The sequence below is a fragment of the Chanodichthys erythropterus genome, chromosome 17 (genome assembly GCF_024489055.1).
Source record: "Chanodichthys erythropterus isolate Z2021 chromosome 17, ASM2448905v1, whole genome shotgun sequence".
NCBI classification, from domain to species: Eukaryota; Metazoa; Chordata; class Actinopteri; order Cypriniformes; family Xenocyprididae; genus Chanodichthys; species Chanodichthys erythropterus.
The window spans coordinates 5,395,634-5,423,153 of NC_090237.1; the positions used below are offsets into that span (position 1 = coordinate 5,395,634).

General features: G+C 36.6%; 1 pseudogene; it reads left to right on the forward strand.

The window, feature by feature from the left end:
- LOC137004411 (NACHT, LRR and PYD domains-containing protein 12-like) overlaps nucleotides 1–27,147 on the forward strand; it is a 37,807-nt pseudogene extending 10,660 nt beyond the window's left edge.
- The last annotated feature ends 373 nt before the right edge of the window (nucleotides 27,148–27,520 follow it).

The window sequence follows — 27,520 nt, forward strand, 5'->3', positions numbered from 1 at the left end:
CAAAACACTAAAGTATTTTGATAGAAAATACGAAGCTATTTTCATCAACCCAATCAAATACAAATTACAAAATACTTTTGTATTATTTTGTATTTCAAATACGTATTTGAAATGCATGTATCATAAATACTGCCCATCCCTGACACAGTGCATAAACAAAGTTCACACAGCTAATATAACCCTCAAATGGATCTTTACAAAATGTTCGTCATGCATAATGTATGCATGCATCGGATCATGTGAGTATAGTATTTATTTGGATGTTTACATTTGATTCTGAATGAGTTTTAGGCTATGCTCCTTGGCTAACAGGCTAATGCTACACTGTGGGAGAGATTTATTAAGAATGAAGTTGTGTTTATGAATTATACAGACTGCAAGTGTTTAAAAATGAAAATAGCAACGGCTCTCTTGTCTCCGTGAATACAGTAATAAACGATGGTAACTTTAACCACATTTAACATTACATTAGCAATGTGCTAACGAAACATTTAGGAAGACAATTTACAAATATCACTAAAAATATCATGTTATCATGGATCATGTCAGTTATTATTGCTCCATCTGCCATTTTTCGCTATTGTCCTTGCTTGCTTACCTAATCTGATGATTCAGCTGTGCACATCCAGATGTTAATACTGGCTTGTGTAATGCCTTGAACATGGGCTGGCATATGCAAATATTGGGGGCATACATATTAATGATCCTGACTGTTGTGTAACAGTCTGTGTTATGTTGAGACTCGCCTGTTCTTCGGAGGTGAGATTTACATAAGAAGGAGAAACAATGATGTTTGAGACTCACTGTATGTCATTTCCATGTACTGAACTCTTGTCATTCAACTATGCCAAGGTAAATTCAATTTTAAATTCTATGGCACCTTTAATTAGGCTATGGTGCCTTTAAGACCGAATCCATGGATGCTGACATATATCCTGTTTATCCAAATGTTTATGTCTACTTAAGCCATAACCGACTGTATTTACGTGAGATACTCCACACGATGGACAATTTGATAACTATGTGTGCATTTGACCATTCAGGCGCAAGGAGAACTGATCATGGGCTGTTTGAAAGAACTGGGATCACGTGCAAGAAAGAGAGAGAGAGCGCTTCTGGTCTGTCATTAAACGCGATTCCGCCTAATCCGCCTTCACTAATCGATAATGAATTGTGATGGAAAGCATGTAGTTCGCAATGTGTGGGTTGTCATCATTGATTTTGAAGTATTTCCACACCCCTGAGGCTGACATTGTTTCTGCTGCTGCAATTGGTGTCTGTGCTCAGAAAATTTTGTCAGTTACGTCATGTGAGGTATCGTCTTTGGTATCGGGGGCATTTTTACGAGTACGGGTACAAATACATGAGCTTGGTATGCCTCCCTAATAATTCTCAAATCTGTGAGATAAAACCCTAGAAAAAACCCTCTATGAGCATGCTGATTACAGGATCATATCAGCTACTGTATTAATGTTAATATAATGTCCACTCTTAAAAGAAAACATGATTTTTGTGATCTTATGCATGCACATATTATTGCATATCATATGAAGAAAATTTTAGGCCTGTATTTTTAATTACAGTACCAGTCAAAAGATTGGACGCATTACTATTTCTAATGTTTTTGAAAGAAGTCTCATGCTTATTAAGCCTGCATTTATTTGTTCAAAAATACAGAAAAAACAGCAATACTGTGAAATATTATTACAATTTAAAATAATGGTTTTCTATTTTAAAATACTTTAAAATATAATGTATTTCTGTGATGCAAAGCATCTAAACATTCATATTACCTATATGGCATTTTATATTTGTTATATTATAGAGCCTAAATGTTAATGTGCAGTTTAATACATTGATAACACATTTTATTTCAGTATTTATTATGTATTTCAGTTGATTTCACTTATCTCAGTGTAGTTTTATAGTTTTGGAATAGCCATGGCAATTTAGTAAAGTAAGTTGTGTGTAGTAAACGAAACAGTGCATCAGTCTGCCCCGCTGATTCACACTTGAGACACACAAAACTGGCAGGATTCACATTTAAACAGTCTTTTTGCGGTTTAATATTCACAGAAACTATATTGCGATTAGAATAAAGAACTTAAGAAAAAAAAAATTGGCTTGATCTAGTTGATCCTTGAAATTCAATTAAAACCAGTCATGCTCCTCCTTTGAGGCAAATCCTTTTGAAATTATTCCGCATTCACTCTCTGTTGCATGTACCACCTCAGAATTTGTGTCTGAATAGCATGCGCTCCGTGGGCGTGGTCGAATTAGTGGGTAATGAGCTGACTCGCGAACGACTGACATCTCTCTATTTTCATATAGATTACATGAACAGATAATATTTGTTTTCGATTTGACTTACACAATTTCAAACCTGACATTTCAACATTTCTTTAGAGATATATCTAATTTTTGTGTGATTGGTATTCATTAAGTTTGTTAAGTTCATATTCATTAAGTTTTCTGAGAACTATCAGAATGGACTTTTTTCAGAGAGAGATGACAGATGGCGCATCATGCTAATTTTCTTTATTTTGCAAAAAGCACAACAATTTGTTTTTACTCTCAGTGTACACAAATAAAAGACATTTCACAGATTAGAATTCTTAATTGTATGTCCTAAATTGACAGAGTATTTTGAGTCTCTTTCACACTGATAAGAAAAAAACAAGGTGGTATCACTGACTCCAGAGTGTTAAAGCCGGGCTAGGATTTTGAATAGGGAAGATTACGTCAGTACTTTAACAACAGCCAATGAGAGAAGTGAATAAGAGCACTTTTGAAATCATGAGATGCTAAAACAGCTGCTCTATGGGTCTGTTGGACAGCAGAGATGGCCGAATGGCAAGTGGAAGTGTTGCAACAACATGACTGCTTGAATAACGCGTCTTCAAAAACATGAGACAACCATACCAACAAAGAGAAAAGCTGAGGAGAAATCACTATTGTTTTGAAAATACTGGTGAATGTAGAAAGCTGCTAGGAAATGTAAACATTACCTTTTTAGATGTCACCGACGATCTGCTATGAATGTTTACATCCACTTCCCCATGAGAACACGTAAGTTGCTCCTCTGGGTATGATAATCTTTATAATATGTAGTGTGTGTTGCGCTACAGTTTTTAAACCTTGTAGTGTGTGCATGTTTGAGATTTGTGAAGATTCTCCTTATGTGCGTTCTGCAGCCAGATTCATAATTGGTTAGGATTTAAAAACTCCTGCAGTCTGAGCCTGACTTCAATGAAACAGAACACATTATGTAACAAAAAATGTTGATTAAAAATTAAAAGTTAAGGCTGCAAAGGCATAATGTAAAAATCCCTGTAAAAATTCACTGTTAAAAATCCAAAATATTGTATTAATGTGATTAGTGCAGATCTGACTATTTTTTAAGTGATGGGGAAGGTAGGAGATGACCAAATTTTACAAATGTTTAACAAATGCAAATACAGCAAATCAGCTGTGAAGAGATGACCCTAACCCCTGCGAGGACTCAGGTGATGCAAACTCTGGATCAACATGCACCATTCCAGATTTTGCTATATATCCTAATCATTGTTAGCATGCATTCATTACTTCCATGAGCTCATTGTTACATACATTGTTAGCTAACGGCGTGATTTGTATATGTATAATTCTGATTATATGTATAATTCTAATTTTCACACAGTCTCCCCTGATAACAGATCAGTTTAAATTGTAATGTTGACATGCACTTTCTGTAAAGCTGCTTTGAAATATGTATTGTGAAAAGCGCTATACAAATAAATGTAAATTGAATTGAACAGTAATGTGTAAATATTTCTATTATTGTAATAAATGCCTATAAATGATCTGAAAAGTGTGTTCTGAACTGAGAGAGTGAAGAGCATATCATTGTTCTCTACAGGTTGTGGACGTGTGAAATCACAGATAAAGGTTGTGCTGCTCTGGCTTCAGCTCTGAGATCAAACCCCTCACACCTGAGAGAACTGGATCTGTCTTGGAATAAACTAGAAGATTCTGGTGTAAAGCTTCTCTCTTCTGGACTCGAGAATCCTCTCTGTAAATTGGAGATACTGAGGTGAGAGTCACACATGGTCTGGTACTCAGACAAATTATCTTTTAAGATTTAAAGAAGCAATGTAGGAGAGAAGGGGGTTGGGATTAGAAAGCACCAAGAGCTGACTGGGATAAGAACTCGGGTCGCTGCCCACAAGTCTGTCGGCTACAGTAGATTATGTAGGGAAATCGAAAATGTTGATTACAAATTTAAAGTTAGTGCTGCAAACTCATCATCTCTCTATGAAATTCACTGTTCTGAATCCAAAATATGTCAATAATGTGATTTGTGCATATCTGACTATTTTTTTAAGTGATGGAGGAAGATGGGAGGTGACCAGATTTTACAAAAAATTAACAAATACAAATATCACACTGTAATGTCTATATATTGATGCTATTGTATTAAATGCCTAGGAACGATCTGAAAATTGTGTTCAGATCTGAGAAAGTGAAGAGTGTGTCATTGTTCTCTAAAGGTTGAGGTGTTGTGGAATCAAAGATGAAGGTTGTGCTGCTCTGGCATCAGCTCTGAGATCAAACCCCTCACATCTGAGAGAACTGGATTTGACTGCAAATAAACTAGGAGATTCTGGTGTGAAGCTTCTCTCTTCTGGACTCGAGAATCCTTTCTGTGAATTGGAGATACTGGAGTAAGATCATCTCTTATCTAGTAATGTGATTGAATTTAATATAATTTTGTTGTGAACTAGTCTTTATTTCATCAGCTATTTTTAATTTAGTTTTAGTCTTAGTCCTGTGTCAAATCTAACTTTGAGTTTTTATCATATTTATTCAATTCAATTCAATTAACAGAATATCGAATCATATGCATGTTTTATTTTACCTCGTCTGGTGTACAGATTTATTGTAGGTTATTGCATCCCATTGTGCTATTTGTCCTATTGTTTTTATGTTTGGCAGACATGTTTAGGTGTTGCACTTCTCTCGTGTCTTTTGCAGCATCTCTCCCATGAAACGGCATTCTAAAAACCCTGTGATCAAGTTAAAAAAAAAAGCTCAACTCACGTGTAATAACTTTGTCTTTTTTTCCTCATTCCACTGCCTGCATCTCATTTTTATAATGTAATAACACATTTCTGAATGAACAGCCGCTTAAGAACAGTGATGTGTTCTACGTTCATAGAGCGTCACATAAGAGAAGTTAATCAGGCGCACTGGTGGCGTCATGAGGTCGGATCATTTTTTCTCCTAATACGGTTATCATTGCTGTATTGGCAACATGTCTAATTGAATGCCTGCTAACATTTTTATTCAAAATCGTGGTTTCTCGATTAAAAAAATAATAAAATTGAGGCAAAACATAAATTCGAACTAATTGAAAAAATCGGAAAAAACGCCCAGCCCTAGTTAAGAGTGACTGAACTTGCTCGGAAGAACCCTGGAGGCGCCCTGATCGCGAATTGCAAATATTCAACATGTTGATCAGAAATCCTGATGTGTGGGTAACATTAAAACAAAAACCTACTCTAAAATATTATAAGAAAGAAATTCCTAATAGTAATTCCAATAATACCAAGTTGCATTAATGTTTCTCTACTAAAACAACGGCAAAAAAGAATGTACATACTGTACATATTGTACAATATGCAACCACAATCGCAAACATTCCATGACAGAACACAGACTGACTGAATGACACTTTAATTTAAGCAGAATAAAAAAAAAAAAAGAATAAAAAGTCTATACAAATTTTTTTGAAATATTGAGTAATCAGTGAACTATTAACCCGGTGATTTTTGATGATTCTGTGATTCAGTTATTCTAATCTAATATTACTCTATGTACAACTATTTTGTTTTTTGTTTTTTTGAATTCTGAACCAATCATATTGAAGGATTAGTCTACTTTCAAATAAAATTCACCTTCCCTAAAAAAAAAAAATGAAACTGGCGTCACGTGTAGGACATACAGCGTAAGCTTGTTGAAGAATATGGAAAGCGGAAGCACGTGCACGCGCATAGGGGTGTAACGATACTCTCAGAAAGAGACGAAAGAAGTGGGTACGTTTGAGTGTTTTCTTTCCACCCTTTCAGTTGACAGCTAGTGAGGGGAATAGAAGTGTCCTTTTTGTACATGTCTATCTCTACTTCTATCTTACATTTGGACTGAGTGACTGTTGGTTTAACAAAAGTTGCACCAAGGAGATCTTCCAGTGCTGTCTTTTTGCTAGGTGGTGACTGTTCTTGCTCAGCTCTCTGTGTTGTCTGTCTCTTCTCTGCTGCATCAGTGGTATCTCTATCACTGGCACCTCCCTCTCTCTTTTCTGCTTGCTCCACAGTGCAAGCAGCCTTAAAAATATTAAAACAAACTTTTAAGGACTAGGGAGGAATAGTATAGTTGCAGTTACACACACACACACACACACACACACACGTATATATCACAAAGTACACAAACATGCAAATGGGGTGGCAAACATAAATGCAAATACACAGATTCTCAAATAATTAGTGATGCTGACAGACATACCTGTTGTAACTGGTTTGATTTGTCCATCAACCGGTGGAAAACCTCATCACGTTGTTCAGGGAGTAGGTGGGGCATAGATCGAAATCTGGGGTCAAGTGCTGTACTCTCAATCAGATAAACCTGTACTTCTGTGTATCAGCCTGAGAGGTTTTGCAGGATGGCTGCTTTCATGTTAGCTATAGTTGTGGAATCTTTCTCGTCCCGTGTCATGCTCTGCTCGATCATGGATTTCAAAGGCACAATAAGTGACAGGACGGCGTTCTTTTCATCAGACAGGACAGTGGTGGCTTTTTTAGAGGTCTAAGAAGGTTTACTATTTCTTCTGCATCAATGATGTCGTTGCTATCCAGAGTATCAAGTTGATGGGCATTTTTGCGCACCTCTGTGTTCAAGAGAGCTGCCGTTATAGCTGCTTGTTGCTTGAGGTAGCGTTCCAGCATATCCATTGAGCTGTTCCATTGTGTTACCACATCCGTGATAAGGTTGTGTGATGTGATCTCAAGCATATTTTGCTTTTCCATGAGCACAGCTGTTGCGACTGACGCGATTCAATGTGTGCGCTCCAGTGCGTGACTCTAAATGCGGGTGAGTCTGTAGCATGAAACTTTTAATTTCCTACTCCGTAGTAATCACATGCGCCGTGACAGTAATATAGCTTTGACGAGCCTGCGAAGTCCACCCGTCAGTTGTTATAGTCACATTCTCTGCTTTTTTCAGACAGTCGACCACCTTTGCTTTAGCTTCACAGTACAGGGCTGGAACCACCACTTGACTAAAGAGTGGGCGTGACAGAATATGGTACCTGACCTCCAGTACCCTAACCAGTTTGCAAAATCCAACATTGTCGACCACAGAAAATGGCCTCATGTCTTTTGCAATAAAAACTCAGATGCACCTTGTTATTTCTTGAGCTTTCTCACTTGACTGAGACCATGTTGCAGTAAAACTGCTTTGTATAGATGTATTGGCCTTCTTTCCTTCTTTCATATGCCATTTTAAATGGCACATTATATTCAAAGTGTTTGACGTTGTGTATGGCAGCCTTGTTTTACAGCGTTTGCAAATAGTTTGTGTTTTATCTGTAATTGGTTTACCGTCGTCCTGTCGCTTGACTGGAAAACCGAAATACTGCCAGACAGTGGACTTATAAGAAGACGGGGCATCTTCAATTTCCATTTCAGCCAAACTCATTTTGCCCTACTAATGTTCAGGTTAAGCGATTTCTGCAACTGTGATGAAAGCACATGCGACACTATTGCAGAGTAGATCACGTCGGCAGCTCAACCAATAGGATTAGACTGCCATCATATCGTAAAAGCATCGCCACCACTCTGTGATACATATCGTAACATTTTTGCATCGCGAAATATCGTACTGCGATATATCATTACACATCTAATCTCCCAGGATCAGTGTCGTAAGGGATGAGATGTCGTCCACTTGCACTTAAGGCCTTTGCACACTGAGTCCGAAATTCACATGCGAAAAAATAAATTCGACCTCACGTTATGTCAATCACGTTTGCACACTGCCTCAGAAACTTTCGTCCGTCAAAAAATATTTGGATCAGGTTCGATTTTCTGCGTTTTTCGCATCCGTGGCATGCATTTTGAGAGACGTTTTGACAATTCAGAGCCACCGTACGCGAATGCAAAAATCTAGAATGCCATCTGACAAGTTAATCCATGTCATCTACAGCACAAAACAGCAGCACTGAATGACAAACAATGTGCGTAATACAAAGATACTGAATATAAAGACAGATTGTGCCAGTAGTAAAGCATCAAACTGAGCCACTGACATCCTGAAGTAAACTTTGAAACGCTCGGGATAATAATGCAGCTCCTTGATGAGGTGAACTCTCCTTTCTCTCTATGCAATCTCGGAATTGAATGGACCCAAAATTTCCTCTTTCTTTTTTCTCTTTTTAAGAAGAGAGGAGACAGCTTAATCATGCTCACTGCTTAAAGACTCCATTTTGTATTGTTTTGCAATTTTTTTCGCAATGTATCATTAAAGGTGCCCTCGAATTAAAAATTGAATTTATCTTGGCATAGTTAAATAACAAGAGTTCAGTACATGGAAATGACATACAGTGAGTCTCAAACTCCATTGTTTCCTCCTCCTTATATAAATCTCATTTGTTTAAAAGACCTCCGAAGAACAGGCGAATCTCAACATAACACCGACTGTTACGTAACAGTCGGGATCATTAATATGTATGCCCCCAATATTTGCATATGCCAGCCCATGTTCCCAACATTATGAAAGGCATTAGACAAGGGCAGGCATTAACGTCTGGAGCAGCACAGCCGAATCATCAGACTAGGTAAGCAAGCAAGAACAATAGCGAAAAATGGCAGATGGAGCGATAATAACTGACATGATCCATGATATCATGATATTTTTAGTGATATTTGTAAACTGTCTTTCTAAATGTTTCGTTAGCATGTTGTTAATGTACTGTTAAATGTGGTTAAAGTTACCATTGTTTCTTACTGTATTCACGGAGACAAGAGCCATCGCTATTTTCATTTTTAAACACTTGCAGTCTGTATAATTCATAAACGCAACTTCATTCTTTATAAATCTCTCCAACAGTGTAGCATTAGCCGTTAGCCACGGAGCACAGCCTCAAATTCATTCAGAATCAAATGTAAACAATATAACAGTATACAATACTCACATAATCCGACGCATACATGCCGCATGCATGACGAACACTTTGTAAAGATGCATTTGAGGGTTATATTAGCTGTGTAAACTTTGTTTATGCACTGTTTAAGGCAAGCGCGAGCTCCGTGGGCGGAGAGCACGAGAATTAAAGGGGCAGCAGCATAAATCGGCTCATATTTAATGATGCCCCAAAATAGGCAGTTAAAAAAAATTAATTAAAGGTGCCCTTGATTCAAAAATTGAATTTACCTTGGCATAGTTAAATAACAAGAGTTCAGTACATGGAAAAGACATACAGTGAGTCTCAAACCCCATTGTTTCCTCCTTCTTATATAAATCTCATTTGTTTAAACGACCTCCGAAGAACAGGCGAATCTCAACATAACACCGACTGTTACGTAACAGTCGGGGTGTATGCCCCAATATTTGCATAATGCCAGCCCATGATGTTCCCAACATTATAAAAGGCATTAGACAAGGGCAGCCAGTTAACGTCTGGAGCTGCACACTGCCGAATCATCAGACTAGGTAAGCAAGAACAACAGCGAAAAATGGCAGATGGAGCAATAATAACTGACATAATCCATGATAGCATGATATTTTTACTGATATTTGTAAATTGTCTTTCTAAAAGTTTCGTTAGCATGTTGTTAATGTACTGTTAAATGTGGTTAAAGTTACCATTGTTTCTTACTGTATTCACGGAGACAAGAGCCATCGCTATTTTCATTTTTAAACACTTGCAGTCTGTATAATTCATAAACACAACTTCATTCTTTATAAATCTCTCCAACAGTGTAGCAATAGCCGTTAGCCACGGAGGACAGCCTCAAATTCACTCAGAATAAAACTTTAACATCCAAATAAATACTTTACTCACATAATTCGAAGCATGCATGCAGCGTGCATGACGAACATCTTGTAAAGATCCATTTGAGGGTTATATTAGCTGTGTGAACTTTGTAAATGCGCTGTAATATAGTCGACAGCTGGTGTGGCAGGGAGAACATGATTTAAGGGGGCGGCGCCGAGTGTAAATCAGTGCATTGTTAATGATGCCCCAAAGTAGGCAGTTAAAAAAAAATAATTTAAAAAAATCTATGGGGTATTTTGAGCTGAAACTTCACAGACACATTCAGGGGACACCTTAGACTTATATTACATCTTGTGAAATAATGTTCTTGGGCACCTTTAAAAAAAATCTATGGGGTATTTTGAGCTGAAACTTCACAGACACATTCAGGGGACACCTTAGACTTATATTACATCTTGTAAAAAAACGTTCGATGGCACCTTTAATACACATCAGACTCAGTGTGCAAGGTCTCTGTGCGTGGCAAATTTTGCCATATGATCCACTCTGTCTCTAGACCGGAGCAGATTGTACACTAACGTGAAAACGGACTTCATTTGCATCAAAGGAAAGCATTATTTACATTCCATATTCTCTATATAGTGCACTATGTGCCATTCACCATGTAGAAACTAGTACGTTTGAGCAAATGATCGATTTCACCCGCAGCTTCAGTGTCTGTAACAGTGTAGGAGGAGGTGGGACTTCAGATTCTAGAGAGCATTTGATTGAACCTAAGATTTTACGAGAAACTGAGCACGATGTCCTGTCATGAAAATCTGTGATTCATTTTAGCAGAAGTGAGAGACTGTAAGTTTTGAATGTTATATATCCTAAATGCGAATCATATCAATGCTAAAAACAGACGACGGTGGAAATTTACTTGTCTTACACAACATTTTTCAGTGTGCACTGCAAATGAGAGGAAGAAGCAGCATCTAAGACCTGATGTGAAATTAAACTTCATCCATTTCAACTTATAAGTATTCATTAGTTTTTTAAAACACTTGGTAAAATATAAAGCAAAATGTAAATGTGTAAATAAAATGCTGAAACGTTTAATTGTAAACTGTTTTAACAGACTAGTTAATCAGTATTGCCAGTGCTTACTAGTAGCAGCAGTGCAGTAGTAGCAGTGCAGTAGTGTTTTCTTTGCACACACAGAGGCACGCATACACACATAGGCGCATTTCGGATGGTGTGTGAACACGTAATCAAGCTCTCACACGCAACACACACATACACTCGGTTATGTCTTAAGACTTAAGTGAACATAAAGAGATCTGTTGAGAAATAAATAGAATGTTTCTTATTATATGGGTTCTGTGCATTTAGTGACAACAGCCTAAAAATAACTGCTATGTTATTAAAGGTCCCGTTTTTCGTGGTTTTTTGAAGCTTTGATTGTGTTTATAGTGTGCAATATAACATGTGTTCATGTTTCGCGTGTAAAAAAAACACAGTATTTTTCACATAATTTACTTATCTGTATACCGCTGTTTCCACTGTCACAAAAACGGGCTGATGACTTCCTTGTTCTATGAAGTCCCTCCTTCAGAAATACGTAACGAGTTCTGATTGTGCCAGCGGTTCCTGTGTTGTGATTCGACAGCAGCTTAGCGCACCCAGAGCCATAGAGAGAGTGCACCTTGCCCGGAAAGGTCACGCCTCTTACCATAATGTGTGCTGCACAAGTGCACATAGTTTTACATGTGGATTATAATTTTCGGGAACCGAGTTAAACATAAATTGTAACCATTGATCTCTAAGTACAGCGTCCCTGGGAAGGCCAAACAAAGGTGATTGGACTGCGCGATGAAAATAACAGCGTTTCGACGACATGGCGACAAACACACTCTACAAACGCAACTCTTGCTCTTCTCCGTGGGAGCGCAACAAGACCACGCCCCCTTTTTTGTGTATTCCTGTGGGAGGAGGTTAGTCAAAAAACTGTTTTAGTGACATCATTAAAGAAGGAAGTAGAGGGATGTAGTCCAAACTGGCCGTTCGATGTAGGCGACTTCTGTTAAATAAAATATCTTGCTTGGCATTGAACTTTGAGCTTTAAAATTTTACAGATTTTATTTATACTCTAACAACAACATTACACACTAACTAAAGTTTGAAACATGGGATCACGAAGAACGGGACCTTTAATTATCAAACAACAAAACGCAGCTTTAACAACGATTAATCTATATTTAATTTTTACAGTGTACACTACGCATGCATTGTAATTACAACTATAATTCCATTTATATTATTACATTTCTTTACCTAAATACTACTGTTAGCACTAAATTAATGTGTAACTGTTCTATATTATTTATTTGTTTGAATTTGTGTATTCTTATTTTTACTGTCTGTTCATTTGTCTTTAATAATGTTTGAACTTTATTACTTAGGAGTTTTTGTTCTGGTATGAAAGTAAGTGTAGCCTACATGAAGTAATAAATTGAAAGCAAAGTTATATTTGTTTCATTTGTCCCAATACCCCCATTTATTTATTTATTTATTTATTTATTCATTCATTCATTCATTCATTCATTCATTCATTCCATTTATTCTATTCATTCATCATCGGTTATCAAAAACTGATCCAAACCGTTGGTGATTTGTTGCACCACTAGTGTCATTGTTCTCGGCAGGTTGTGGAATTGTGGAGTCACAGATGGAGGTTGTGCTGCTCTGGCTTCAGCTCTAAGATCAAACCCCTCACATATGAGACATCTGAGTCTGAAAATGAATAAACTAGGAGATTCCGGTGTGAAGCTTCTCTCTTCTGGACTCAAGAATCCTCTCTGTGAATTGGAGATACTGGGGTAAGATCATCTCTCATCTAGCAATGTGATTGAATTTAATATAATTTTGTTGTAAACTAGTGTCAATTTCGTCTAAACTAGTCCAGCTTCTCTCTTCTGAATTAGAGAATCCTAACTGTGAATTGGAGATACTCTGGTGAGAATCACACCTGGTCTGGCACTCTGGCAAATTCTACCTTTTTTTAAGATTTAAGGAGGCAATGTAGGAGGGAGGGGGTTGGGTTCAGAAAGCACCAGGAGCTGACTGGGATACGAACTCGGGTCACTCTGTGTCAGAACGCTGCCCACGAGGTTGTCGGATACAACAAATTCTCTTTAAGTGAAACAGATGCAGATTATGTGGGAAAATCTACAAATATATGTTAATTACAAATTAAAAGTCTGTGCTGCAAACTCATCATCTTTCTGTGAAATTCACTGTTACGAATCCAAAATATGACAATAATGTGATTAGTGCAGATCTGTCTATTTTTTTTTTTTAAAGGGAGGGTGTAATGCTATTTCATGCATTCTTACTTGTTTACACTGTTGAAGAGTTAGATTCTCATGCTAGTTGGATGTATGACAGAGTATTTCTGTGCCAAATGACTACTTCCGGTTTTGGTACAGGTTTCGGATAGTTTTTTTTTTTTTTTTCCTAGTATGGCCCTTTATCACGTAACGAAGAAGTGCACACTTCCTCCTGATAAGCTTGCACGCACACATCACCCAGAACAAGAGCAAGAGCACGCCCATCAACGTGTTTTATTCGGGATACGGAAGCCGAGAGATTTTTCAACAATGGCTGTGTCCCAATTCAGTGGCTGCACCCTTTGAAGGCTGCATACGTCATCGGTCTCATTTAAGAAAAATAAGCATTAGATTGCAACATAAGAAAGAAATTACCGTATTTTACACCTCACAATGAATATCAGTCAATTTTATTAGAGTTACTTTTCTTAAATATGACATCCTTGACATTGGCGTATGGGACACCCCCGCAGCCCCCGCGGTGCGTGGGGGCCCCCACCCTATGATGGGCCCCGTCGCAGATTCACTATTTACTATGTAGCCTTTGATTTTTTTTTTTTTTTTAACTGAACTCAATTGACTAAAGATGAAAATAAAGCATCCAAGTGAAGCCCAAAAATGCCAGCAGAAGATCTTAGAAAATAGTGCTAAATTACCACAAAAGGGGAAAAAAATCACCGTTTCCGTTTCCATCGCCCGTTTCCAACAGCAAGCCTTGATGCCCTGTTACTGTTAGCAGACGTGTGCCGTTAACTGAGACAAATAAATATGTTTGGTCTTTGCTGAGACATTATTGTTGTTGTTGTTGTTGTTGTTGTTATTATTATTATTATATTTTGCACAAACGTATTTACCCGATCGGCAGCATTGCTAATGGTCAGCTAATGACTGAAGTTCTACTCCAAATGTAGCCTAGCCAATAAGGCTAGAGTTATTTCTTTATTCTTTTACTGTAAAATACATGAATTTAGTTTAGGTCTATATCATTTGATGCACCGATCAAAATTACTGAAAATTTGCGGCCGAAACAGCAATTTTATGTTTTTGATCAAAATAGTTTTGGAGGGCTGAAATCATTGACTGAAACAGCGAGGTTTAAAGCTTCTCCTCACGTTTTGATTGTGTTCTAATTTGTGCACATCGTGGATAAACCACAAATATGTCGATTTTCTTCTTTTAGCACACCCATCAAATAATATAACATCCAATTCTGAGGGGGAAAAAAATGACTTTTTTGCAAGAACTGCAAGTTTATATCTCACAATAACTTTATGCACGCATTTGCGACTTTATTTCATGCAGTTCTGAGGGATGTAAAGTCAGAATTGAGAGATAAATTTGCACTTACCTTTTTTATTGTTCAGTGACAGAAAACAATAAAATAGCTTGAGAACAATGTCAGGTAACACCACATTTATCTCAGAAAAGCCATTCAATGACCATAAACTGGATAGTTAGCTATAAATAACCATAATATAGCATTTAATATACAGCACTGTATATTCATTATATTTTTACTTATCCTGTTGTTGTCTTCATTAGGCCTAAATGTAGGCTATGTTATACAGCCATCATTTAAATGTTTATATTAAACCAACAAATTGGAGTAGAAACGATTATATCAAAATGTTTATATAAAACTTCCTTATAGCTAAATGTTTTACTTTCAAACTTTTATTTGATTGTTGATTATTAAAGGTGCTCTAAGTGATGTCACGTGTTTTTAGGCCAAAACATTTTTTGTCACATACAGCAAACATCTCCTCACTATCCGCTAGCTGCCTGTCCCTGAACACTGTAAAAAAAACCGATCTCTGTAGTCACCACAAGCTCCGAAAACGGCAATATAAACAAACTGGTGCAGCCTGGACCACAAAACATAATAAACATGCTCCAGCCAATAACCGACAAGAATGATTTTAAATGCGCGTTCATGACTGTTTCAGGAAGCACGGAGGGGAGGGGGAGGAAGAGGAGGGAGGGTCTAGCTAGCCTCTGTTTTTTTTGACAACACTTCGAACATCAACAGGAAGTTACTCCACCCAGGATCACTTAGAGCACCTTTAAATGCATTTTATTTAATTAATTGATTAACCTAATTTATTTTCGTTTTCCGTTTAGGTTTTTGACTAAACTAATAGGCTATTTTAATAAAAAAAACATTGGTGTAACACTAAAATTCATTGAACTAATTAAGAAGTTTAATATTAATACAATTATACAAAAACGAATTTCTTCTAAATGAACATTGAAGAAACCTCCTGCTATTTTTAAAAAAAATTAAGATCATTCCTGCCGGGATTTTAGTCCAACTAAAAAAAACTAGGTTACATAGCCTATATGCCTACATATCAAAATTACATAATGTTATTAATAATAACATCGGAAGCATCAATACAATACAAATACAATACAAATTTTTATACATTGCTTCACTGCTGGTGGGAGGGGCCCCATCTCGTGCTTTGCGGGGGGGCCTCACAGATGTGCGGTACGCCTTCTTGTGAAGTATTCAGCCTTCAAATGTGATCTCCGAAGGAAGAAGCCTCCGAAATGAGATGCAGCTCCTGTCACCGAAGGAGTGTGTTTTTGGTTGTGAGGGAAAGATTACCCTTTTCAGCTTCCCAAAGAACCCAGCATTAAGGGAACAGTGGATGAAGTTTGTTTTTCCAGGGATTTCGGTGATGAATGCTTTGTAAACAAGTCTCAGATTGCGGGTGGTGAGTAAAGCTGCATCAGATGTCTGTGTTTTGTTGGCAATCGGCACACAAGTGCATATAATGTAAACAAGACGAACGCTTTTGCTCCCTTTGTATTTATAATGATGTCGCAGCTAGCAGACATCGCAGAAGTTTGCGCGCACGCTCATTAGCTCTGCCCACAGCACTGACGGCAGACACGTCTCCAGGATCTCGGCTTTTTCAGGAAAGACTTGGTTTAGCATATCTATCTTTTATAAATATGACAAAACTAAAGACTTTTCAGAGATATGAAGGATGCATTGTTACTCTATATGTACTGAAGATTAACATGAGATTGGCAGAAACTGTGTGTGATACCCCCTTTAAGTGATGGGGGAAGGTAGGTGGCAAGGACACCTGAAGGATTTTAGCTAAATGTATGCAGAGTACTAGAATCACCACATTTGCTGTTCTCTAATAGCAATTAAATCACTTGTTACTTTGGTACAAATCGACTGTCTCTTTCCTGTACACACACTTAGAAAAACTGATGAACCTAACTGAGTACTCTGATGTGCTTGGTGCTTGTATAGATAGATGCTTTGTGATTTTTTTTTTTTTTTGTACGTTACTTCAGTCACTGAGCTGGTGGGAGGTGAGCAAATTTTTCAAACAAATACAAATACAGTACATCACATTGTAATGTGTATATATTTCTATTATTATATTAAATGCCTAGGAAGGATCTGAAAAAATGTGTTCTGATCTGAGAGAGTGAAGAGTGTGTCATTGTTCTCTACAGATTGAGTTGGTGTGGTGTCACAGATGGAGGTTGTGCTCCTCTGGCCTCAGCTCTGATATCAAACCCCTCACACCTGAGACATCTGGATCTGACTGGGAATGAAGTAGGAGATTCTGGTGTGAAGCTTCTCTGTCCTGCACTCGAGAATCCTTACTGTGGATTGAAGATACTCAGGTGAGAATCAAACATGGTTCAGTATTCAGACCATGGACTCTTTAAGATTTATTGTGGCAATGTAGTAGAGAGGGGGATCAGAAAGCACCAGGAGCTGCCTGGGATACGAGCTTGGGTCACTCTGTGTCGGAACACGCAAGGCTGTTGGCTATGAATTCTCTTTAAGTGACACAGAAACAGATTATGTGGGAAAATCAACAAAAAATATTAATTAAAAATTAAAAGTTAGTGCTCTCATCTTTCTGTGCAATTCACTGAACTCATCATTTCAGTGAAATTCACTGTTACAAATCCAAAATATGCCATTAATGTAATAAGTGCAGATCTGTCTATTTTTTAAATGATGGGAAAAGGTGGGAAGTGACCAAATTTTACAAAAGTTTAATATATATATATATATATATATATATATATATATATATATATATATATATATATATATATATATATATATATATATATATATATTAATATATATAATGTATATATATATATATTAATATATATAATGTATATATTGCTGTTATTGTAATAAATGCGTAGGAACAATCTGAACAGTGTGTTCAGATTTGAGAGAGTGAAGAGTGTGTCATTGTTCTCTACAGGTTGATGAAGTGTGGAGTCACAGATAAAGGTGGTGCTGTTTTGGCTTCAGCTCTGAGATCAAACCCCTCACACCTGAGAGAACTGGATCTGTCTGAGAATAAACTAGGAGATTCTGGTGTGAAGCTTTTCTCTTCTGGACTTGAGAAACCTCACTGTGATTTAGAGATATTTGGGTGAGAATCACACATGGTTTGTTACTCAGACAAATTCTCTCTTGTTTTAAGGTTTAATGAAGCAAATTTCATTATCTTTCTGTGATATTCAGTGTTACAAATTGTACTACCTTGCTAGACATTTCATTCTTAACTGTCTTCATTTTTGGCACTTACACACAATAATGCTCCTGTCCCCAAGGACCTTTGTTCACCCACACACATAATACATTCTATGTTATCTTTACAGGATATGGTATAGATCCTGTATTTAATTGTTTGGAAGAGAACACTCTTCCATATTTCTCTTAACAACATATCAGACTATTTTTAAGTGATGGGGGAAGGTGGTAGATTACCAAATTATACAAATGTTTAACAAATACAAAAACAGCCCATCACATTGAAATGTGTATATATTGATATTATTGTATTAAATGCCTAGGAACAATCTAAAAAATGTGTTCTGATCTGAGAGAGTGAAGAGTGTGTCATTATTCTCTACAGATTGAGTTATTGTCGTCTCACAGATGAAAGTTGTGCTGTTCTGACTTCAGCTCTGAGATCAAACCCCTCACACCTGAGAGAACTGAATCTGTCTGGCAATAAAATAGGAGATTCTGGTGTGAAGCTTCTCTCTTCTGTACTCGAGAATCCTCTCTGTAAATTGGAGATACTGCGGTAAGATCATCTCTCATCTACTAATGTGATTGAATTTAATATAATTTTGTGGTTAACCATCAAAGCAGTGGTAAAAACCAAAATGTAATATTATTAATTAAAAATTAAAACCCCAATAAAATACACTGTAACAATATTTTGGCTGCCAGCTCTGGTTTTCTTAAAAAAAATAAAAAAATAAATAAAATTAAGAGACACTTCTTAATTTAAAAAAAATACAATTTGTTTGCAAAAATCTATTATTACAAAAACAAAATCTGTTACTAAGTCCATCATTCAATGAGTTTTACAAATCAGATACTTAAGAATGATTTGACAAAAACAAACAAAAATAGGCCATGTTCACCTGTCAGTTTTTGGGATTGACAACTGCATTTACTTACATGTGTGAGTCTTTAAATGTTTTGTTCAAACAGCAACTTACAGCAACGTCTCGAATACTGTCTTTATGAACATGCAATAAGAGTCAAGCCTGTATTCTATTACCAGTAACCATAGCGACAGTGACCAAAGTAATTTCAAAGATGGCGACGTCCATAAAACTGAAAAGTCTTATCACTTTTGACAGGACAGCGTCCAGCTGAGCTGCGAGTTCATCTATCAAATCTTCATTAACCGACAACAGCTTCAATGTAAACATAAACTTGCCGGACACCTATAACCGTTGCAATCACTTCTCATGTCCTTTGTAGCGTCTCGTGCTGCTGCACATGACACAGCTTTTGAGTCCGGCATGGAATACAAAACTGATGGGAGCAGCTCGGGTGGAGAACAGTGACTTGATCTAAAACCTTAAAGGTGCCCTAGATTGTAAAATTGAATTTACCTTGGCATAGTTAAATAATTTGAGTTCTGTACATGGAAATCACATACAGTGAGTCTCAAACACCATTGTTTCCTCCTTCTTATGTAAATCCTGTTCATGCAAAAGACCACTGAAAAACAGGCGAATCTCAACATAACACTACCTGTGAAGCAACAGTCAGGATCATTAATATGTACAGTACGCCCCCAACTTTGCATATGCCAGCCCATGTTCTAAGCATTAGACAAGCCAGTATTAACTTGTCTAGAACTGCATAGCTGAATCATCAGACGTTATGCAGGTATTGTAAAGCAAGCAATGACAATAGCAAAAATGGCAGTTGGATTGATAATAACTGTTCATGAGCTATGATATCATGATATATTTAGTGATATTTGTAAATTATCTTTCTAAATGTTTCGTTAGCATGTTGCTAATGTACTGTTAAATGTAGTTAGTTAGCATTGTTTCTTACTGTATTCATGGAGACCAGAGCCATGTCATTATTTTCATTTTTAAATGCTTACAGTCTGTATAAACGCATATTCATTCTATATAAATCTCTCCAACAGTGTAGCATTAGCCCCATTAGCCATGCAGCATTATCAAACTCATTCAGAATCAAATGTAAACATCCACAAAATACATGCCTTACTTACGTGATCTGATATGCTGCACCACAAACACTTTGATCCATTTTGAGAGTTATATTAGCTGTGTGAACTTAGTCACAATGTTTAACAGAGTACCCCAGGGATGACGTGTTTTTGTAGGCCAACCCGGAAGTTAGCTGCGCACGGGTTCCCTCGATTGAAAGCCTATGCATTTTTCCCATAGACTTTTGGAAAATCGCAGAAAATAAGCTCTGTGTTTAACAAAGGGTTATGACACTTACACGTTTTGTCTATCAAGATAATCTTTACAAGTTAACACAACATTTATAGATTTTGAAGCCTAAATAAAGTCGTCAGATATAAAAGGCTAACAGTAGGCTATAAACAGACTACACCACACCATGGTCGCGGATCAACGTCACCACCACCAGCTTCCTCAAACTTTATTTAGAAAACAACTTTATTTAAAAAACATGCTCGCTGATTATGATCTGTGCTGTTATGAATACTTATCCACTTTTTCATGAGAAATGCTGTCCAAATGTCCTGTTTTTAATGATGACGTCTAAAGTCCCCGCCAAAGGAAGTAGTCCCTTTTAGCAATTTGTTAGCAACCGTCGATTTTAAGACACAGTAAAAGTTTAAAAAAATCACAAGTGGGTTATAACTGGTGTGTTTTATGTCATAGATCAAAACGTGAAAGTATTTAGAGGCTTTGTTAACCACAGACCTTATTTCAGGCGATTTAGCAAAAACCCATTCAAAAAACCGATAGACTTTACGGTGTTAAAGTCCTAAAATGCTAACTCGCTTCCGGGTTTTGCCTACAAAAATACGTCATCCCTGAGGCACTCTATACAGTCGCGAGCTCGGGGCAGGGAGCACGGGCATTTAAAGGTGTACACACACTGAATCAGCACATTTTTAATCACACCCCAAAACAGTTAAAACATGGTATAATAAAAAAAATATATGGGGTATTTTGAGCTGAAACTTCACAGACACATTCAGGGGACACCTTAGACTTAGGTTACATCTTGTGAAATAGTGTTCTAGGGCGCCTTTAAGATGACACACAGCTCATCTCTCCCTCACTGTAAGTTACCGAAAGTGAAACCACACACATGAAACCCTTTAGCATATGACTCTCTCGCACGGTATGACATGACAGACAACAGGTTGTCCAGTGCGGTTACGTTCACACTCCCATAAATAACCGTACTGTGTGTGAACATAACCATATTAAGGACTCAAATACAGGACTGACAACCGTATTCTGCTGCTGTGTGAACACGGCCGTATATGTATATAAAACAATAATGTGACACACATTCCTCAATGTTGGGAATTAATACAAAGAACACCTGTTTCTCCTGATTCAAGCAGGTCAGTCATTTATTCTTTCAGATTTGTTAATCTGCAGTTTGTTTTTCCCCATGTTCAGGTTATATTAGTGCTCAGAATAGACAACGGTGGAAATTGATAAAGGTGTAAATTAACAATAATTAATCAAATGTAAATAATGTACCATATTTTACTCATCTCATCACAAGATTACATTTTTCAGTGTTCATAGGGAAAGGGAGAAGCAGCATCCAAGACCTGATGTGAAATTGAAAAAAAAATAATAATAATGTAAAATATAAAGGTGTAAATAAAATACTGAAACATTTAAGCTGTTTTAACCAACGAGTCAATCAGTATATCCAGTGCTAACAAACAGCAGCAGTAGCGCACACCTCTATCCCCAACAACAGTGTGTCATTGTTCTTCACAGGTTCTTTAATTGTGATCTCACAGATGAAGGTTGTGCTGCTCTGGCTTCAGCTCTGAGATCAAACCCCTCACACCTGAGAGAACTGAATCTGTCTGGGAATAATCTTGGAGATTCAGGATGTGAACTGCTCACTGATCTAAAGAATTCTCCACATCATAAACTAGAGACACTGCAGTAAGTAGTAATTTCAAATAAATACTCAACTTCATATAGCTGAACATTTATATTTATATTTTTCATAAACAATATACTATATAAGAGTATCCAATTAATCTTCAATGTAGTCTTTATACTGTAAATTGTGTTTAATTCTGTAATTTAATACTGTAAATTCTGTGTTTAATTTAATTTTGATGTAACATTTTCAGTAGAAATGTGCCACAGTTTTTGCCACTGAAAATCCCAGCTGACGGGGATATTTTTTCAGTTGATGACACATGAATTAATTCTATATGATGTGTGATCACATGCTCATGAGAAATCCAGATGGATTGTGAGCTTGACACCAGCCCCATTGAAGAATTGAGATATTATAGTTAAATTAAAAATAAATTGCAGCTATATTGCAGTTAAATTCAATCATGATCACAAATTCATTTTAAAGGGGACCTATTATGCAAAATTCACTTTTGCATGGTGTTTGGACATAAATGTGTGTTGGCAGTGTGTGTACACAACCACCCTATAGTGATAAAAAATCCATCCACTCCTTTTTTTAATCCCCATAAATCATAAGCAGTGTCTCAGAACAAGCCATTTCCAGATCCCTGGCAGTGTGACGTCACAAAAGCCACAGGCCCCGCCCACGGTGTTGACTGACACTGAAGTTTGAATAGAACCGCCCTGAGCGCGTTCACAGCGAGTCTGCCATTGCTGCACTGACGAAGTCTCTCCCAAGCGTTTAGCTGTAGCTGGATGGATTAATCCACATAGCTGCTGCTTAGACTTAGGTTACATCTTGTGAAATAGTGTTCTAGTGTTCATTTACTCCCTAAATCTGAGCTGCTGAAAACGAGGTGGATTAACTTGGTTTTCCAGGAAAATGCTCCCTCAGTTCTGTCGAAATTCTTTATTCTTTAAATCATTTCACACCGGACTGCTTAGTGAACGAATATCAGAGAATATACAAAGAGACAATATAAAACAGAGACTGTGCTAAAAATATGCTACTCAAGGATATACAAGTAAAAAAGTTTCATGATCCAGCTTACAGTCTCCAGAATGATACTGGATACAGCAGTAATGAAGGTGGGAGCACTTTATAACAGTTCATCTGAGTGTATTTACGGGTATAAAGTTTATTAAGCACCACCTGAAAGGCATAGAGACCTTTATATATTCATTTATTCTTAGTTGTAATGAGTGTTTCTGTGTTCTTCGCTATGTTTGTTGGTGATAATAATAAAAGGGAAGGGAAAAGAGAGTTTATGGATAATATTTTAATGCACACTTGCACTGTTTTATTAAGCTCTTACAGAGTTTTTCTAGAGTGAAAACAGACGCTTCATCTTTTGTGTGAAGTAACGTTACAATAAACGTCATAAAACGCATCTGTATAGTTTTGGCTATCATTCGGGCGGTACAACAGGCTTGTTAGTTATAGTGGATTAAAAAAAGAAGACAATAAAAGTTATAACTGTAATTTAACTAAACTATACCTGTTCTATCTCCATGCAGCATATATTCGCAGTTTCTGACATTATTGTGCGTCCTGACTGAATCCCGACAGGGAGAACGAGCTCTTGAAGCTCCGCCCTCTTAGGCCGAACATCAGCTCAGTTGCATTTAAAGGGCCCACACTGAAACGGCTCGTTTTTGCTCAACCACTAAAAGTGGCAATTTTAACATGCTATAAAAAATTATCTGTGAGGTATTTTGAGCTAAAACTTAACATACACACTCTGGGGACATCAAAGACTTATTTTACATCTTGTAAAATGGGGCATAATAGGTTCCCTTTAAATTTACTTTTCCTAATTGAGTGAACACAATGTTATAATTTAAATAACATATTTCCACAGTATTGGCTGACTAATAAAGATCATCTTCTAGTCTTGAAAAAGATTGCACAAAAGCACTTGTTAGCTCTGCACATTCTCTCACACTCTGTTGCATACAGTCAGTGAGAGACTGACACAGTATCTCATGAAATAGAGCAGAACGCAAATGGCATAAGGGCAGGCTGCAGGTGTCCTATGGTATTTTAATGGAGTCTCACTCTGTTTTCCAGAAAACTGTTAAATCTGCTAAATCTAAATTTATTTCAGAGATTGTCACAAAAAAAATCATTTATACACCAAGAGTTATATTTTCAACTATAAACTCTGTTTTAAACCCTGCTGTTGATGTTTTCCCTGATGTGTTTTTTTTTTTAAGAAGATAACAAGGTCAAGACCACAATAATAGTTGACTTCTCATGCTTTTCCTGAAATAACCAGCTGCTCTTCTACTAGGAGCATGTTTGATCAAATTTCTCTTCATACAGTACCTGTAAAGATATTGGACATCTGAAACCTACTTCTTGTCCATAAGATAATATTCCTTCACAATTTTTTTAAGCAATTTGTTGATATCATTGGGCCACCTGTTTTTTTAGTAACATTTGTTTGAGGACAAATTTTGAGGTTCTTTTAGATCTCAGCACAGCTTTCGATATGGTCAATCATACAATTCTTATTTCTTCATTGGAAAATTATGTAGGCATTCAGGGCACCGTTTTAAATTGTTCCAGTCTTTTTTACCCAACAGGTAAAATTCTATATGCATTGGAAAACATAGTTCTTCAGCAGCACATCTTTCCTGTGGTGTTCCACAGGGATCTATTCTTGCTCCAACACTGTTTTCTTTATACTTGCTGCCATTTGGTTCCAACTTTTTCAAAGATGGAGAATCATTTCACTTATACGCTGCATGACACCCAATTGTACATCCCATTTAAACACAATGGGCCCTATTTTAATGTTCTAAGCACATGGTCTAAAGCGCACGGTGCAAGTGCACTTAGGGCATGTCCAAATCCACTTTTGCTAGTTTAAGAATGGGAAAAATGGTCGCCGTGCCTGATGCATGGCCTAAAAGGGTTGTCTCTATTCTCTTAATGAGTAATGGTTGTGTTTTGGGCATAACATGCATTAAACAATCAGAGTCTCATCTCCCATTCCCTTTAAAAGCCAGTTGCGCTTGCACCATGGCGTATTCGCTATTTACATGGCAAGCTGAAAAACTGAACACTTCTCTATAGCGAGGAAACAGATCTGCTTGTGCACGAAGTTAAAGCGTGCGAGCAGACCATCTACGGGACAAGGCAGATTCCACCAAAGCATTTTTATCCTTATGCACACAGTAATAATTTTTTACATTGTAATACTGTTATTTTTAATATTTGGCATGTTTGTTTGCTGTGGCGCATCGCTGTGTGTGTAATAAGCAGAGTGTATGCTTTTTGTGCACCCGCATATAGGCGCAAATTACTAACAGACTCTTTCAATAACAAAAAAAATATTGCGCCATTGACTTTAGACCAGGTTTCAGTTGGTCAATGGCGCGGTCTATTTCAGTTCCCTCAAAATAGCAACGCGCCAACAATGCGCCTGAACACACCTCGCTTTCAGACCTGCATGTCCATGGGCTCTCAAATGGGCACAAATATATTTGCTATTTAAACAAAATGATGCAGGATGTGAAAATGATAACTGCGGTTAAAACTAGAAAAAACTAAAAAAACACTCGTGCCTGGTGCCGCATTGCTCCGAGTGTATAATAGGGTCCAATGACTCAAGTTCTGTAGAGGCCCTGGTAGCATGTTTACAGGAAGTGAAATTATGGCTTACACACAATATTTTGGCTTTAAATGAGAATAAAACTGAAGTAGTACTGTTTGGACCAAGTGATTTTTATGACTGGAGATCTGGACCTTGGTGACTTAAGTTCTCATGTGTGAAAAATCTAGGTGAAAAAAAGCACTGGCTACCTTTCAAATTAAGAATAGAATTTTAAAATTTTAGTTTTTGTTTTTAAATCACTACACGGCCTAGCACCAGGGTATTTATCTTACATACTACGTTCCCACAACCCATCAAGGTCTCTTAGATCCAATGACCTTAGATTGCTTTCTGTTCGTAGATGTACAGTAAGACATTGAGGAGACTGAGCTTTGCAATAACAGGCCCCAAACTCTGGAATAGCCTACCAGTATTGATCCAAATGGTGTCATCACTCTCTGCTTTTAAGTCAAAGCAAAGCTTTCTTAGTGTGGGTTTCTAATCAAATCAACATTTATTTATATAGCACATTTAAAACAACACTTGTTGAGCCAAAGTGTTTTATATCTCAAAAAACACAATAATACAAAAATACTAAATAATGTATTATTTAGTTTTGTGTTTATTTTATAGATTGTAATTTTTGTTTAAGTGTAATAATCTGTACAGCACTTTGGTCAAACTTGGGTTCTTTTTAAATGTGCTTTATAAATAATGAATGAATTAATGAAATATATTTTAGTATAGATGTTATTGCCTTTTTATAAAAACCAGATTTAAAAAATTAGTTTAGCGTTCTGCATATTCTAAAAGTGAGTGTCCAAAATAAAGAGCAAGAAAATAGAAAGCAAGAATGCTGTAAGAAAGTTGTTTTAAATATTGATCAACACTGACATTTGCAGGGTTGTTTTTTTAAATATACAATTTATTGGAGTCTATATTGTTATTGTACATTAACTTATACTGTAAATACTATATATAGCATTAGTTAGAACTGGTATCATTGTTGTGTGTGTGTGTGTGTGTGTGTGTGTGTGTGTGTGTGTGTGTATATATGTATATATATGTATATATATGTATATATATATATATATATATATATATATATATATATATATATATATATATATATATATATATATATATAATATGCATGTATTGTTTTTTTCACTGTTTTGTTTTTGGATTTACAGGTTGTGGAAATTAAAATATCCGCTCTGAGTCCGGCTCCACACACTCTCATCACTGACACACTCTTCTTTCTCCACTCTAACTTGAGAAATTCACCACAGTGTTTATAAACTCCTCTGATCTGAATCACGCAGCAGAAACCACAGGGTCCTGAAGCAGAGAGCTCAGAGAGCTGACAGAGAGACACCGTTTGTGTTTCTTGTTATACATACTGAATACAGACTGATAGATTAATAATTATAGCTTTTTAAAGACAGGGTTTCATAAATGTTAATGATGACTGTACAGTATGTGAGTTATACACTAACTCTGTTAACTTGTATATATGTATGTATAAAATACTGTATAACTGTATAAATACATTTATACTTTTAAAATACATTTTCTCTCACATACACATAATTACACTATTGTCACTTTAGAGCTGCTCTACAGCAAATTTGAATTTGTCTCATAATTGAAGTTTGCATCATTATTTCTGTTTTCCTGTATATTTTTTTGTGAAACTACTTTGAAACAATCTGTATTGTATACAGTATAAAGTGCTTTATAAATAAATGTTTTTGTGTGTGTGCACTAAATAAAAGTGACTTTGCTACCACTTAACTTCTCAGAAACAGGCCAAGATGTCAATGCTAGTACTAATGTGATGTTGATGAAACTCTAGAGAGATGGAGATGAGAATATAGTAGTGCTGTAATCATGAAGTTTTTTCAAAGCTGTTGTCTAAGAATTTCCATTTCCATGTCAAATAATGTTTAGCATTGGTTTTTAAATGTAAACTGCAGACCTTCAACAGCTAAACAGCATTTTATTTTATTTAAAAATCACATTTTGTGCCGTTGTCTAGTCTGATTTGGCATTAGTATTAC